Raw genomic sequence first — 17,699 nt, 5'->3', positions numbered from 1 at the left:
TTTTCCTGATCATGACTTTCAGGTATTCCAATAATTTTTAAATTTTCTTTCCTAAGTCTGTTTTCCATATCAGTTTTTCTAATTTTTCACCTTTTGGTTTTGAAGTATTGATTCCTGATTTCTGGTAAATTCATCAATCTCCCTGAATTCTATTCTTTGTCTGAAGGATTTGTTCTCCTCAGGGAGTTTTCTTATCTCTTTTTCCATCTGGCAAATTTTGCTTTTTAAAGCATTCTTCTCCTCAATAACATTTTGAACTGTTTTATCCATTTGACCTAGGCTGGTTTTTAGCATGCTATTTTCTTCAGCATTTTTTTGGATTTCCTTGACTAGGCTGCTGACTTCATTTTCATGTTTTTCCTGCATATCTCTCATTTCTTTTGCCAGTTTTTCTTCTAACACCTTCATTTGATTTTCAAAGTCTTTTTTGAGCTCTGTCATACCCTGAGCCCAATTTCTGTTTTTTCTTGGAGTCTTTAGATGCAAGACCTTGTGCTTCCTCATCTTCAGACTGAGTATTTTGATTTTTCTTGGGCTCATATGCAAAATACTTCTCAATGGTGTTCCACTTTTTTCTCTGCTTGCTCATTTTCCCAGCCTAAGTCTGTTTTTGGGGTGCTTCCTGAGCTTTTGGGACACTCCCACAAGGGTCTCAGTGTGTGTGTGAGGCTCTGTCTTCCCTCCTGGTTTGTGAATGACCATATGCGCACCCCTCTGCCATGGGGCTGAGATGGGGGGACCCTGCTGTTCTATGGGGGGGGCCTAGACCGATCAGGTTCTGAATGTGGTTAAAACCCCAGAGTCCTGTTCCAGGGGCAGAGGACAGAGCTCTGCAGTCTCTCTCTCTCTCTCTTCACTCCCCTCCCTAGGTTCAATGGGCTCATGCCCTCAGAGCTCCTGCTTACCAGCTCTGCCTGCTTCTGTTCCTGGAACTCAGCTGTGCTGGCCAAGCTGCTCTCTGTGTGCCCTGAGGGCTCGGCTTCACATGCTCATTCTGGCAGAAGTCCTCCCGCCATTCCCCCCAATTTGTGCCTGGTTCTCCCCGGGGTGTAACTCAGGAAACTCCCCGCTGCTGTGAGCCATGGCTCCCAATGCCCTGGGGCTGCCTCCAGGAGGATGAAGTTCTTTCACTCTGGCGGGCCACCCCTCTGGCAGGCCACCCCTCTGGCAGGCTGCCCCTCCAACCCCGGGGAGCAGAGCCTTTCTGCTCTTTTCCAGGTTACCTTGAGTAAGAGAACTGTCTCACTGGGTCCCTCTGTGGGTTCTGTCTCTGGAAAGTTTAGTTAGAGTCCTTAACTTATCAGTTTTATGAAAGAGCACCTAAGATAAGATCCGTTCATATCGCCATCTTGGCTCCGTCCCTGGAATTCATTTTTCAAGAAATAATCCAATAAAATTGTCCTGAGATCCTAGAAGCAGAGGGTAAAATAGAAATCAAGAGAATCCACTGATAATCTCATGAATGAGATCCCCTCCCCCAAAACACTCCTAGGAATATTGTAGCCAAATTTCAGAATTTCCAAAGAAAAAATACTACAAGCTGCCAGAAAGAAACAATTTGACTACCATGGTGCTACAGTCAGGATTACACAGGATTTGGCAGTGTTTAAGGGCTCATAGAGCTTTGAATATGATATTCTGAAAGGAAAAAGAGCTTGGATTACAGCCAAGAATCAACTGTCCAGCAAACTGATACATAAAATTGAACATGTTTGTTGAAGGCTAATGATAGACATTCAATTAAATAGGGGACTTTTAAATTGTCCTGATGAAAGTACTGGAACAGAACAGAAAGCTTGATCTCCAAGTACAGGAATCAAGGGCAGCATTGAGAGGATGGATGGGATGGACAAATTATGAGGAATGTAATGTTGCTGAACTGCATGTATTCCTGCATGAAAAGAAGATACTGATAACTCATTTGAACTTTTGCATTTATAAGAGAAGTTAGAGAGTGTGTATATATTCAAGGCAGAGGAGGAAGTTAAATGTAATGATATAGTATAAAGATGGAGACAATGGGTGATAAAGGAAAGTACTGGGAGAATGGGAAAGGAGAGGTAGAGTGGGCTGAGATAATTCACACAAGTCAAGAAAAAAACTTTTGCAATGGAATGGAATGGGAGAAGGCGAGGGCAGAATGGGAGAAGGCAAGGGCGGAATGAGTGATCCTTCATTCTCATCGGAAATGGTTCAATGAAGAAATAACATACACACTCAATAGGATAAAAAAATCAATATTAACCTAGGAAAAAATTAGAGGAAAGGAATGGGAGAAAGGGGACAGGGTAACAGGATGATGAGAGTAGGTTATAGAAGAGAGAGATTGTGGGAGAGGTTAGTCAGACACAACACACTTTTGCAGAGGGACAGGATGAAAGGAGAGAGAGAATAGAATAAGTGGGAGTTGGGACAAGTAGAATGAAGGCAAATACAGCTATTAATAACAATTGAGGAAAAAGGTATTGAAACCCCTTCTCTGATGGACTTTTGATAAAGAAAGCAACTCATCCTAGAGAAAGACCTGATAGAATCTGAATACAGACTGAAGTACATTTTTTTTCTCTTCCTCTCACTTCATTTCTCTTGAAGTTTCTCTATCTTTTGGGGAGAGGAGGAATTATGTTTACTTTCACAAGATTATTGTAATATGAAAATAAATGAGTAAAACATAAAAAATATTTTGAAAAAAGGAAAGGACCTATATGCATAAAAATATGTACAACAGCTCTTTCTGTAGTGGCAAAGAATTGGAAATTGAGGGGACATCCATCATTTAAGAAATGGTTGAACAAGCTGCAGTATATGATTGTGAAGGAAATGCATTGTGCTGCAAGAAATGACAAGCAGGATACTTTCAGAAAAATCTGGAAACATTCACATGAATTGATAGAAAGTGAAGTAAGTAGAATCGGAAGAATACAAAACTAATAATAGCAATACTGTACAATAAACAACTGTTAATGACTTAGCTACTTTTAGTAATACAGAGATTGAAGACAATTCTGAAGGACTTGTAATGAAAAATGCTACTCTCTTCCAGAAAAGAACTGAGGTAGTTTGAATGTACATTTAAAAATTTTTAATTATTTTTCTTGTTTTTTTCTTTTACAATATAAATAATATGGAAATGTTTTGTATCAGTGTACATGTATAATCATTATCAAATTGCTTGCCTTCTCACTGAAGAGGAAGGAAAGAGGCATGATTTCAATTTGGAACTCAAACCTGAAAAATTTTCATTTGTTTATTAATTTATTGTCATCCACAAGCACATGTATATTTTTACATTACAAAATTTCCTTCCACACTCTCTTCCCACTCCCCTGCCCTCACCAGTGAACAGTCAGATTAGCATTGTACATACATACTTTAGATGAACATGGTTGCATATGTTTATCCATACTCTGGATAAACATTTTTACATATTATCATTTTTCCATAGGAGGAATTAGGATTAAGGGAAAGAGATGCATAAGAGATAATTTTTATACAGTGTTCATCAGATTCTGAAGGGTTGCTTTTTCTTTTTTTATTTTGTTTTGTTCAAACTTTAAAAAATTAATGTTAAAATTATTTTATATGTCATTGAAAAAATAAAATAATCTTTACAATTTAAAAAGAATGTAAGAGATTGCTGGTTTAAAATATATATATATATATATATATATAAATAAATTGTTACTTTAAATATATAGATATATAGAAATAGATATAGAAATATAATCAGCTATATGAGTGTAAAACAAAAGAATTGACCCTAACACAAACAGACCTGAGATTAGATCAGGCCTACTCCATCTGGTCCTGAGTTGACCTAAGATCACTGTCCTTTCCAAGTGACAAATTATTATACACTCCCCTGTACTCATTAGCAGAAAGACCAGGAGAGGGAAAAGATATTATTAGAGAATGGTTTAGTGGTGAGTGTATTCATTAGCTTCAAACCGTGACCAGAGGCTGGGATAAAGGGGAAGAATAATCCTTTCAAACTGCACATAAGACTGAACATTGTTGCAATTTGCTGCCTTTCTTGCTAGGAGAAATGGCTCTTCTCTGTAGAAAAGTTTATTTAAAAAAACTATTTTGATCACTCTGGATTAAATATTTGTCATTTCAAACCATTCATAACAATTTTGGGTCCGTCCAGGATTATAATGCAAAACTCTCTTGAAATATTTCTTGAAGAACAGGAGAACCGAGTGCTCATAGCTGCATGACTTTAGGCAAACTCTCAGAGGTGAAATATCTGAGATTTCTGAAAAGGCCTAATTGAGCTGAGTGATTAAATGTTTCAAGGTAGTGGCCAGAAACTACAATAGAGACTGACTTAGAAGTCCTTATCCTGGGCAGGGCCCTGAGAGAAGGGAGCTGGGACCCAAATGCAACGCCAAGGGTTGGAAGGAAAAAGCATGTCAGTAAAGGGGAGGAGAGGTCGGGTCTCCCTTCAGGAATTTCCCTGAAAGAAGTAGTCTACTATGGGGGAAAGCTACTCACAAACAAGAGGGGCCAAGTGAGCCTCATAGAAGTATGAAAGGAAGACCAGTTGGATCCAGGTATATGTGTATGTGTTCTCACAGGTATCTTGTAATTGTATGTGTGTTGTCCTGTCCATGATTACCTGTGTTCCAAGCTGTCTGGACTAGAATTGAAACCTTGGGGATTCTCAGGATCTGGGAACTAGATTTTCTGTTAAATTGTTTATGTTTTGAAACTGTGGAGGAGCCTTGGAGAGAAGCTGGAGAAATTTTGGAAGGTGGGGAGAGGAAGTAGCTTTCTCTGCCTCTCTCAAGGATCTCAGCCCCTTCTCACTGAGCCTGCCACAGCTGCACTGGTATGTGGAGTTGGAGAGGAACGGGGATCTAGCTCTTAAAGAGACAGCATCTGCATCTTCAGTGGCTTTCCTCTAATAGGGGAATATTGTGATTAATTGAGAGAAAGCTGTGGAGTTAAGAGAATTGAGAAGAGAATGAATTTGAAAGGTTAGAAGAGAGAGAAGATGATTTTGGGGATGTGACAAGAGGAAGCTGAGAAGTTATGAGAAGAAAGAGATCTTATTCCAGTGGCTGTCTGAAGGAATGGTCTATTCTTCTCCCTGGGATGGGAGGAGTAGGGGAGCACATGTGATTGCTTAATCCCATCCCATCTCATCCTCCATTTTGTTAGTCTGCCCACTTGTCTAGGAGTTCAAGTTGGAGGAGTGCCCTGCCCTTGGGGGGGGGGCAGGTAACTTGATTTTAATGACTTTAATTGATAGCTGAAAGGGGAAAAGCAAGACATACATGTGGTGTGTGGTGGCTGGGAAGCTCAAAAGTTTTTGAAAGTAAAATTTTCCTGTATTATAAAAAGAAGGAAAAACCCTAATTTGAAACTTAAAGCAGTTGATTTTGTGAGGCCACTTTTTAAATTCAATATTTAGGAGGAGTTTGAATTATAAAGTATATATACATATACAAAATTTTTGAATTTAAGTAATATGAGCTATTGGGGAAGATTTTTGAAAGGAAATCCTGTTCAACTGATCCCTCTGTCCTGACCACGTGGCTTAAAGCACTATAGCCTCCTACTCCCATTCCATTTGCCAGGACTGGAGATATGGTTAACTCAACTGAGAACTGAATTTTTGGGAACCACTCTGAGAATTTTAGAGGAGTATTAGTGTTGTTCAATTCTGACAAAAATCTGGATTGCTAACATGATTTTATCTAAGAGTATGCTCATGGAAATTGTGTGACAATTGGGATTTATTGTACATGAGGCAAGCTTGGAAATCTATCTTTGTTACTAAGAAAGAAAAAATATAGTAATTATTCTATCATGAATAATTGCTGATTTTTTGTGAAAGAGAAAAACTTTCAGGAAAGAAAAAACTTTGTAAAAAGCATTTATGTAGTGGGCTTAGTAAAATCTCATCTGGGAGCTAATTTATTTTAATGTTAACTTACTATTGATAATATATCATCACAGTCTTTCCCAAGGTCTATTTGACCCATAAAGCTTGTGAAAAATAAAATCTGTTATTTGAAAAAGAAGTGTATTTGTGATAAGAGGTAAATAAATATGTAAAACAAAAACATAAAAGACATTAAACTATAAGGTTTACCTTAAATTAAGAGAATCTTTTTGTTGTTTTGTTTTATTCTAAGGGAATAAGATGTCAGAATAAAATACAGGTTGGTAAATTATATATTCAATTTTTAAAAAGTCAAGACTGTGGATTTCTTCTCTCATGGTAACTGTAAACTTGTAGTGAACAAGAAACTGTAAAGCATGTCCTGACCTTGGGCTGCTTTCTGTTGGAGTGTGTGTGTGTGTGTTTGTGTGTGTGTGTGTGTGTGTGTGTGTGTGTGTGTGTGTGTATGAGGGGCTCTGAAGAATGACTGGGCAATTAAAATTTGGGTAGCCCCCTGAAAGGAAACTCAGTGATGAGTAAGATGCTGAGAAGTCTTTACCAGTTATGTGATCTACTTTTATACCTGCAGAGATTGTGTACTTTCAATTATTTGATTTATATATTGTGAAAATATAAGCCATTTGGAGCTCTTGTAAGGTATTGAAACCTGTAATTAACACTTGATTACTTTGTAGGTATAATGAGGGGGGGAATAACAAAAATCATGATCCCCTCTGGAATTCCTCGATCTTTCTCTATAATGTGTTAGCAATTTAGTTTAGATCTTTAGGTTTATGTATATCACAATAATGGAAAGATTGCTTTGTAAAATTTAATAGTTAATATGTTATTCTCATTACTGGTTTTATCTTTGAAATTAATCACATATTGAAGGTTTAAAGTAATCCAAAATGTTCTAATGGTTTCAAAGAATTCTTAGAGTAATGATTTGTATTTTAAGCACGGCTAAAAATTAAACAGATTTATTGTGAAGTTGTCTTTATAAAAATTTTCCAGTTACATTTGTAAATTGGGATTATTGTAGGTATCACTCTTAAAACTGTGGTGGTTTCCTTTGAAGTCAAAGCACCTTTATAACGTGAGAAAGATAAAAATAATAGTAATAATTTGAGATTTTTCTGTGATAATCTCAAGCTAATTGTGATTTGAGAATGATAGTAATGAAAACTGGCATAGGAAGCCTGATTATGAATTCAGGAGATGATGAGCAATCTCCCAGCCAGAGGAGATGTTTATTTATTATTTAATTGAGCAGGCTAAAAGAGGAGGGCCTCTAGCCAAGAGGTATGTCATATATCATCTTCATAGAGGGAAAGAGGAGGAAGGGACAGAGCAGATATGATTTCAACAAATCTATGTGTGCCTGGATGTCTATGAAATGGGTCTTGTAATTCTACAGGTGCTGGAAGAACTTGAGTGATCTTTACATAGGGTTAGAAGACAACCTTATTTGATGTGTTCTGATTAAAAAATATGTGGAAATCAAAGATCTTGAGGAAGAGGTCGGAGATAGGAGATCTAGGGAGTCATACATAGAATTCCGGATTTTAGAAATGACCCAGAAAATACACTCAGAGCAAATCTGAGTATTGGTTAGGGGACTCATTAATTCGAACCCTATCAAGATTATAACCGGTAGGGGTGGCTAGGTGGTGCAGTGGATAGATCACCAGCCCTGGAGTCAGGAGTACCTGAGTTCAAATCCAGCCTCAGAAACTTAATAATTACCTAGCTGTGTGGACTTGGGCAAGCCACTTAACCCCATTTGCCTTGCAAAATCCTAAAAAAAAAGATTAGATTTGGTCTATAGTCCTTGTAAACTAGACTCACATGAACTTCTAATTAGATAAAGTAACTATTTAGATCATGGGACTTTGATTTGAGTTTCTGTTCTTTTTCTGATACCAGAACTCATCAGCACAAGGAAGTGCTGCTGAGTCAATGCTCTTTTGGAACCAGGAAACCCATTGGGATGTCTGAAGACTACAGGTGACAGGTAGACTGTAATGGGAAGGTGCAGGTGTGACTTTTAAGTGTAGTATGAGTTTGGACACTTTATGACTTGACTTTAGTTAAGGATGTTTAAGTTATTATTGTAATAAGAGCCAAAGGTTAAGACTGTTTTTATCTACAACTCACTGACTTGATACTCTTTATTCTATGTAACAAGACAGTAAGGACAGTTACAATACCAAACAAAGTCTGAAGCCTGGGAAAACTGGGACCAAAGACAGGACTGGATTGGGAACAAACCACTGAATAGGCAGAACCTGTATATAAAGGAGGAAACAAATCTATGCAAAGGCAAGGTCTGGACTGTATAGGTAACATTCTGGCCAACAAGTCAGGAAGCTGTCCCTAGTTCCAGCACAAAAATCTTGTGTCTATAGTCCTTATAGCCCAGGATTAGAGCTCAGAAAATCAGTCCTTAAAGAAAACTACTGTGCAGAGAAAGATGATAACAATGCCACCTCTGAAGAAGAAAACAGTACAAAGTTATCTACTGGGAAAGTCTCAAAATTGTCTGTACTGGACTCAAATCCAAAAGCTCAGAGAAGGGCATTAAAAAGAATTTTAAAACCAAAGAAGGCTAGGAAGAAGAAAAGTGACAAAAAGAAATGAGTCATGCAGCAAAATTGTGAAAAATTGACCAAAGAAACCAACTTCTTTGAAAGTAAAAATAACCAACTGGAAAAAGAATTTAACTCTTTAAAAAATAAAAGCGACTTAATAATTACCTAGCTGTGTGGCCTTGGGCAAGTCACTTAACCCCATTGCCTTAAATAACTAAAAATAAAATAAAGTCGACCAACTGGAAAAGGAATGCAACTCAACAAAGAGCAAACTCAACCAAGAGGAAAAAGAAACACAAAAGCTAACTGAAGAAAATAAAACCCTAAAAATTAGAATTGCACAAATAGAAACCAATTAATCCATGAGACTACCAGATTTCATCAAATTAAACTAAAAGGTTGAAAAAATTGAAGGAAACATATAGTACCTTTAAGGGAAAATAAACAACCTGGAAAATAGTTATAGGAGAGTAATATCCAAATTAATGAACTACCAGAAATCTTAGATCAAAAAAAGAACCTGGAAAATGTTTCAGGAAATTATCAGGGGAAATCATCCAAATCTGCTAGAGAAAGAAGACAAAATAGCCATAGCCAGGATTCACAAAACTCCTCCAGAAAGAGACCTCAAGATAAAAACTCCAAGGGTTGTCATAGCCAAATTCCAGAATTCTCAAATAAAAGATTAAATAAGGCAAGCAGGAAAAAAGAAACCATTTAAGTACAAAGGAAACACTATCAGACGTACACAGGACTTAGCAGCTTCAATATTAAAGGACCAGATGACCTGGAATACAGTATATTGAAGGACAATGAAGAATTTACCACCCTGCAAAATTTAGTATATTTTGTTGGGGAAAAGATGGATGTTCAACGTAATAGAGGACTTTCAAGATTTTCTGATATAAAGACCAGAACTGAACAGAGAATTCAATCTCCAAATACCTCAAAAGATGCATAAAAAGGTAAACAAACACGACAAATGTTAGCGAAGGCCTTCAAATTGTACACAACCCTATAGGGGAAGAAAGAACTCTTACAACTCTGAAGAATTGTATTTCTCTTAGGATAATTAAAGGGTTGAATATAATTGAAGAGACTGGATTTAGAGGATATGGCTGAAATTATCCATGTCTGCTCCACCTTATTACCAAGGCAGGAATCTCCATATCTTTTACAGAATGTTTAGGAGACTGCATTTTGCTGTGAGTTGTTCATTTCTTTACCTTGTCTTTTCAAATATTTTATTTTTAAAAATTGCTTTTTGTAGATATATTTAACTTCAGAGCCTCAAAGACTTGGACTTTAGTCCCTTCATCACTCAGACTTGAGTGTGTAACCCTGAGTGGTCATTTCTCTTAGTGCTCTTAGCAGTTCTCTAAGCCTAAGTTACAGAAGTGATGCCAACTTGCAGCAGTAGAAGGTGTTGCCTCCGATGAGAGTTTGCTATATCAGTGAAATCATAGGCCCAGTCCATAGCCCCTATTCATTGTTATTGTTAGTTCATGGTTAAATGTTCAAGTGCAGCATGAAAAGGGGGGAAACATCATGTCAATCCTTTTTACTGTTTTGGCTTCATAAAAAAAGTATTTTTGACTGCTTGTTCCATAATTTACATTTTTCGATTTGTTGTTGTGTTGAGGGCAACATGAGAAGGCTATGACTAATTTCTGGGATTATGTGACACTTCTGCAAAAGCCTCTCCATGGAACTCTGCTGTGATAATGCAACTGCGTCAATGCATGACTTCACTTGTGTGATACCTTATACACAAACTTTCTGAACAAGGTTACAACCTGTGCAAGTCTGAGAAACGACATTTGCTTGTCTTATTCTTGTATGCTAATGTTGTGGTTTTATGCTGTAAAAAACTGTCTGATACTATGAATAAATGCCTCTGATAGTTGTCCTACCAGCACCCCCCATCCGTTTGTATGCATCTCATTTCCTATCCTGAGCCAAATTAATCTCCCTGCTGGTGGAGGGCATTAATATTGATGAGTTGATAAAGTTTATAAGTCTTTCCATACTTATCTCTGAAAGAAACCTTCTGCTTTCTTTTCTTCTGGGATACCTTTAAACAGCATGGTTATGGTATAGTAGTGATAGATAGATTTGATTTAGTGTCTCTGACATCAGTTTAATTGTTTAACCAGGAACAAATTACTTAACTTGTGAGCTTCAGTTTATTCATTTGTAAAATGAAGACAAAACTTACAGTTCCTACCTCATACTGTTATTATGAGGTCAAATGAGATAATATATATAAAATATTTGCAAACTTTGGAGTGCTACATGAACACCTATCATTTAATATTGGACAAGATCATTCCATCTGTCCAGGGACTATATGTCACAGTATGGAAATCCATATGGGTTTTTCATGTGTGAACTATTATAATCTTTGGAATGACTGGTGATATGCTTGAAAGGGGCCCATAATATTCTAGGCTTAATAGAATCATCACCATCATACCCTCCACATACACATCATACAGCCCTCCTCAAAGAATGTCATTTTGTTCCATAAGTTATTATTATCATTACATTTAGCTTCAACTTCTTTTAGTCTTCCAGAAGCTTTTTTTTGATGTCTGTATGAATTTTCCATTTCCTCCTTCTATCAACTCATTAGTTGTTAGAGTGACATTCCAAATGAAAGAATATCATCTTTTAAATTGATATCTGATGGTCTAAAAAGAGTGTGATAGCATACCCTATTCATTTTTGTGGCTCTTAGCCTCACAATATCAAAAACTATTTTTAATTTTTGTTCATTTCATGAGTTGTGTGCCCATAAAAAAATGACTAGATAGAGTCAGATCAAGATTCTTAATTTTCAATAAGCATATCACTGGCTATGATCTTAATTCTTTCCATCACCAAAGTTTTTGATTAATTTTTCTTATGGATTTTATTTTTTAGGAGTATCTCCAATTTTTTTTAAATCTCAGACCATGTTCAATCATATTAAAGTAAAATCATATTTTCTAGCAAATTTTCCTAGTCCACAATTGTTTGAAAAGATAAAACTTGTCCAAGTCCTTGAAATTACTTCTACTTTAATAGTTATTTATTTTTATGCACTCATTAGGAATGATTTAAATGTTGATGTTTTTATATAGATAAGGAATCCCAGAGACTAGAAGATCTATATCTGATCTTGTTATTCTCTTTTTATGTCATTCATCCCATGAATACATGTACTTCATTCAGCAAAATTTACTTATTTCTCATATCTTTGGGAAAGGAGAAATAATAGATAGTTGTTTTTCTAATTTCCTTTAATCCCAAAATTAAACTGTCAAGGTCAGGCTGCATGGGTTTTCTTTTTTCTTTTTTGTTGAAAGCACCAGGTTTTTTTTAGCGCCAGCACCATTTTGAAATGTCTGTTCTTGAATTATAATGAACCATGTTAGAGAAAACTTGTATTTTAAATGTTTTGCTGAAAATGGCCTTTTAGGGGAGATTTTCTCTTTCATTTCACTGTAATTCCTTCCTAAGGCAGGTTCTTCAGTCAACTGAACATTTTTACTCTTTCTTTTCTGAAATAACAGTTAGGTGATGTACTTGAGTACTTAGAGAAGGCACCTTCACCAAAACTGACCATGTACTAGGGCATAAAAACCTTATAATCAAATGAAGAAAGTCAGAAATAATAAATACACACTTCTCAGATCATGATGCAATAAAAAATACTTGTGATAAGGGATCAAGGAAAGATAAACCGAGAACTAAGTGGAAATTAAATATTTTATCTTAAATAATGGGTGGAACAGACCGCAAATAGTAGAAAGAAAAATTATATCCAATTAAATGAGAATAATGAGACATCATACCAAAGTTTATGGGATGCAACAAAGTTTTGAGGGGGAAACTATATCTCTAAATACCTGTATGAATAAAATTAAGAGGAGATAAGTGAATTGGATATGCAACAAAAAAACTAGAAAAAGAACAAATTAAGCATCCCCAATTAAATATCAAATTAGAAATTCTGAAAAACAAGGGGAGAGATTGATAAAATTAAAAGGAAGAAAATCATTGATCTCATAAATAAAATCTCATAAATAAAAGTAAGAGTTGGTTTTACAAAACAACCAATAAAATAGACAAACATTTGGTCAGTTTGGTTTAAAAAAAGAAAGAAAACCAAATTGCCAGTATCAAAAATAAAAAGGGGTGAACTAAGCACTGATGAGGAGGAAATTTCAGGCTATTTCGCCAAACTGTGTGCCAATAAATTGAGTGAAATGGATGAATATTTACAAATATACACACCACCCAGATTAACAGAAGCAGAAATAAATTACTTACATAACCCCATTTCAGAAAAAAGAAATTAAAGAAACAAGAAACTCCCTAAGAAAATGTCTCCAGGTCCAGATGGATTTACAAGTGAATCTACCAAACATTTAAGGAATGATTAATTCCTATTCCTCATAAACTAAACAAATAAGTGAAGGGATTCTACCAAACTCCTTTTATGACACCAACATGGTGCTGATACTTAAACCAGGAAGAACCAAAACAGACAAAGAAAATTATAGACCAATCTCCCTAATGAATATTGATGCAAAAACCTTAAATAAAATTTTAGCAATGAGATTACAGCAAGTTATTCCCAGAATAAATACACCATCATCAGCCTGGATTAATAACAAGTAGGCAGGGATGATGCAACATTAGGAAAACATTCAAGGTAGTTAAACAAATCAAAACAATCCTTCCATTATTACATTATGCATGAACCCAGTTCTATCCCAAAAGGATACATAATTTTTGATATTTCCCTTATTCCCCTTTAAAGCAATCATGTGTTAACTCTAGGCTTTAATATTACAATATTAATATTACAGTATTTAAATAGCTTATATATTCACAAGATATAACCAAGTATTGCAAATATAATATCCTTGTAATTACAAAAGAATATCACATAACTGATAAATACACCTTACTCATCAATAAGTTACCTTACAGTGGGACCACATAATTGATATTTATTCATCAGTCGGAGTCCCCCACATCAATTGTACCTAGATCCTCCAAGAATCCAATCTTACATATGTTACATTTAAAACTCCAATGCAGTCCTTCAAAAGACCAGGCAGTTGGAGAAAAGGGACACCAAATATTATGAGAAAAATCTTTGAGAAAAAGCAGCTGCTATGGGTACCTTTGATGTCTGACCGGAGGACTGCCCCCCCACCCAGTTCATTCCAATCCAGTAGGAGACAGCAGCATTTCTTGTACCCTCCTGTCTCATGAGGCTGGCCACTCTCTGTAGGAAATATTAGTGACAATTTTGTGACACAATTTGTGACAGTTTTCAATAAATTTGCCCCTGGTGAGGGAACGCTCACCTGCCAGGGCCCTTTCTTACATGCTTAACTTGGGCACGTTGTCTTCTTTGTAACTTTATCACTTCCTCCTGCCCAGCACCTGCTTTTCTAGTGATAGTTGGTTGTTCTGCAGAAATTTATTGTGATATCTGCTCTGAAGTCCTGTGTTGCCCATCACTTTGGCTGCTCTGAGCCAGGGACTCTGCCTGCTCTGGGGTGAAAAGGCAAAAGAGCAAAAAGACATCATAGTGGGGAGCACAGAGAGCTTCTGGGGAGGATCCTCCTCCAGAAGACAGGGGTGCCCTCCCAGATGCAATTTACCCAAAGCTATGACTTTTTCCCAGCAACCCAAGGGCACTAGGACACTTCTGTTCTTCCTCCAATCCTCAAACACTCCTTAGTTCACTATTTCTCTGATGAATTCACATTTCCATATTTGTGCAGCTGGATCCCCACCAGAATGTAAATGACAGCATAAGGTGTTTTAGTTTTGTCTCTGTATGCCCCAATATAACCCTCTACCTTGCATATAAGAGGCAATTAATAAACAATTCTTAATTTGAATTTAATACGCCCTCAAACCGTGCCCTCCACCTAAAGAGAGAAGTTTAGAAAGCAGCTGACAGGCCAGTAATTTTTTGAGACTAAACAACTGTGGGTGGCTTTTAAAACAAAAACTTAACAAAGAAAGTAGGCTTTGAATTTAATTGATTGAAATACATGTATTTAGGAGATACATTGAAAGTCAAGTTACCCTTCTTTAAGAGCAACTTGCATTCCTCATTCTCTCAGTTCATGAACTAATTGCCCAACTGTTCTTTGTTCAGCCTGAGCTCACATAGTCATTTGATGATGATGATAATAATAATAATAATAATAAGCATATATTTCCTATTTTATGACCTAGAAAGCATTTAAGTGTCACAATAAAATGTGAAAAAGATGCCATTTTATGGAAACTGGGTCTCAAGTAAGTTATATGACTTATCCACAATAGTCACGACTACTAAGTGTTGAAAGCAGAGTTCCTGAACCTTTGCCTCCCAGACTCCCACCTCCAGGGCTCTAATAGATAGTTTTTTTCCTCCTTATATCCTCATTCAGTTTGGATTATTATTTCTCTCATATTCATTTCCATCCCAACATTCCAAATTGATCTCACCTAAGTAGCAAATTTTTTTTGAGGAAATATCTTGTATGTAGAGACAAATAATAGCTTAATGACCATTCGATGCCTATAAAACTTAGAATTGTATCACTTTATTTTGTAGCAAATTTCACTAATATTTGAAACTTGCTACAAATTAGTTGAAGCACAAGGACTTGAATATACCAGTATTTACAGAATTTCTGGATACAGTGATACTGCCTTAAGTATGTAAGAAGAACTCAACAAGGGAATGGCTGATATTGATATACAGGATGATGTGAGTTAATGCCATTTCAGGTATCTGAACTTTCCAGAATGTTGTGGTGACTATAAAATGTTACATATTTTCATTTTGAATGCACAGAAATGGCGAGATGTGAATATAAGAAGTTTACTGAAATCATTATTCAGAAAATTTCCTGAGCCTCTCTTCACAAATGGTAAGCTATTGTATGTAGAAGTGGCTTAACCCTCCTACTCCTAAAGTTTTAATTTTGAAGAAAAATAACTCTTGGTAAAAGAAAAAGAAGACTTTGCTTACTTATTGTGTTAAAAGGACAGTTAACATGGTTCTACACTTGCAATAGTTTTTCTTTTTGGTAAATTTTACTGTTTAGAATCTATGAAAATGTTTATATTCAAATTATTTACATTCAACTAAACTACATTATTGTGTACTTCCTTGTTTCTGGCACATGTTGGTATACGTTACTTGTATTTACATGTTTTTAATAAATCTGGAAATCCTTGCTTAGCATGTCTTTTAGATCTAGTTATACAAAGAGATATAAAAGACCTTATGTTTGGTGTTGGGGATAGGCAAGAGAGGTATAGAGATAAGACAAAGTTCCTGCTTTCACTCTCTCCAAGTTACTTTAAATAGTTCTTAAACTCTACTGTTTAAAAATATGTGTGATTATGTGCATACTCTTTGATCCAGCAATATCACTACTGGGTCTATACCCTGAAGAGATTAAGAAAAAGGGTAAAAACATCACTTGTACAAAAACATTCATGGCATCCCTGTTTGTGGTGGCAAAGAATTGGAAATTAAGTGAATGTCCTTCATTTGGGGAATGGCTTAGCAAATTGTGGTATATACATATATATATATATATATATATATATACACATATATATATGTATATATATATATATATATGTATGTATGTATGTATCTATGTCATGGAACACTGTTGTTCTGTTAGAAACCAGGAGGGATGGGAGTTCAGGGAAGCCTGGAGGCATGTTCATGAACTGATGTTGAGCAAGATGAACAGAACCAGAAGAACATTGTACACCTGCAGAGCAACATGGGGGTGATGATCAACCTTGATGAGTTTGCTCATTCCATCAGTGCAACAACCAGGGACAATCTGGGGCTATCTGCAATGGAGAATACCAACTGTATCCAGAGAAAGAATTGTGGAATTGGAACAAAGACCAAAGACTATTACCTTCAAATTAGAAAAATAATCATTATCTTATTATGTAATTTTGCTATCTCATACTTTCATTTTTCTTCCTTAAGGATATGATTTCTCTCTCATCACATTCAATAGAGATCAATGTATACCATGGAAACAATGTAAAGACTAACAGAATGCTTTCTGTGGGGGGTGGAGGGAGAGAAGCAAGAATGGGGGGAATTGTAAAACAAAGAATATTTTTTCCATAAAAATAAAAATATAATTAATTTTGTTAATAATAAAAAGAATACAATGTACCTAATCAGTTTAGGAAAAGAATGTTTTTCTGTTAACAGATAAATATGCAGAATTTATTGAAGTAAATTGAAAAGAAGATCCCCTAGAACTTCAAAAACATTAAAAATGCTAGAAAGTATAAATTATTAGATGTTTGGGGATTACAAATAAAAGTTTTAGAGATTTTAAATCCATCACTGAAATGATATTTTTCAGATTCATGATTTACCTGAACCTCATTATGAAACCCTCAAGTTTCTCTCTGCTCATCTGAAGACAATAGCAAAAAATTCAGGAAAAACAAGGTATGTCAGTAAAAGTGTCAAGAAATAATTTTTAAGGTTTTTAATGAAAGCTATGGTATATGTAACAAAATAAAAAAATAGCCTTATAATGAAGAGGAACAAGTCCAGATTTGTCTACCTGTCTTAATGCTTCAGTAGCTCTCCAGATCCAGAAATAGTAAAAGATGGGGCCTAGATGGAAATAAGTTCTGATAGTTCAGATAGTTTTCTTTTGAAGGAACTTGACTCAGATGTCCTGCTGCCTTCATGTCCTCAGACATGTCTTTCTCTTCTCCCTGCCTTCATATAAATTTCAGGGTCACTGTGGGAAAGATTGAAAGAATTGTGAGGTGATAAATTAATTTGAACCCTTAAAATTATAGTAGTTTAAAAAGTTTGCAATTTAGATGATATGCTCCCAGACCCTGGATACATAGGACACTTCAGTTTTGTTTCCTTTCTGTCTCTGGTATTTCCCAGAACTCTGTTCCCTTTTTTTCCTTGACTGGCCTATCCTCACTATGCTGCTTTTTCATTTGGTATGTATATATACACAAACACACTCACACACACACAAACACATACGTGTGTATACAGATATGGAAGTAGTTTACATATTGGGTGCATGAAATTTTTTCTGAGGTAAGAGAAGTTGATTTGCTGTTGTTTTATACCAGACAATAATAATTTAGTTTCATTTAAAATGAACGACATTATTAAATTGAAA

This window comes from Macrotis lagotis, chromosome 6 (genome assembly GCF_037893015.1).
Source record: "Macrotis lagotis isolate mMagLag1 chromosome 6, bilby.v1.9.chrom.fasta, whole genome shotgun sequence".
In the NCBI taxonomy this organism is placed as follows: Eukaryota; Metazoa; Chordata; class Mammalia; order Peramelemorphia; family Peramelidae; genus Macrotis; species Macrotis lagotis.
Note: the sequence above shows the minus strand (reverse complement) of the source record.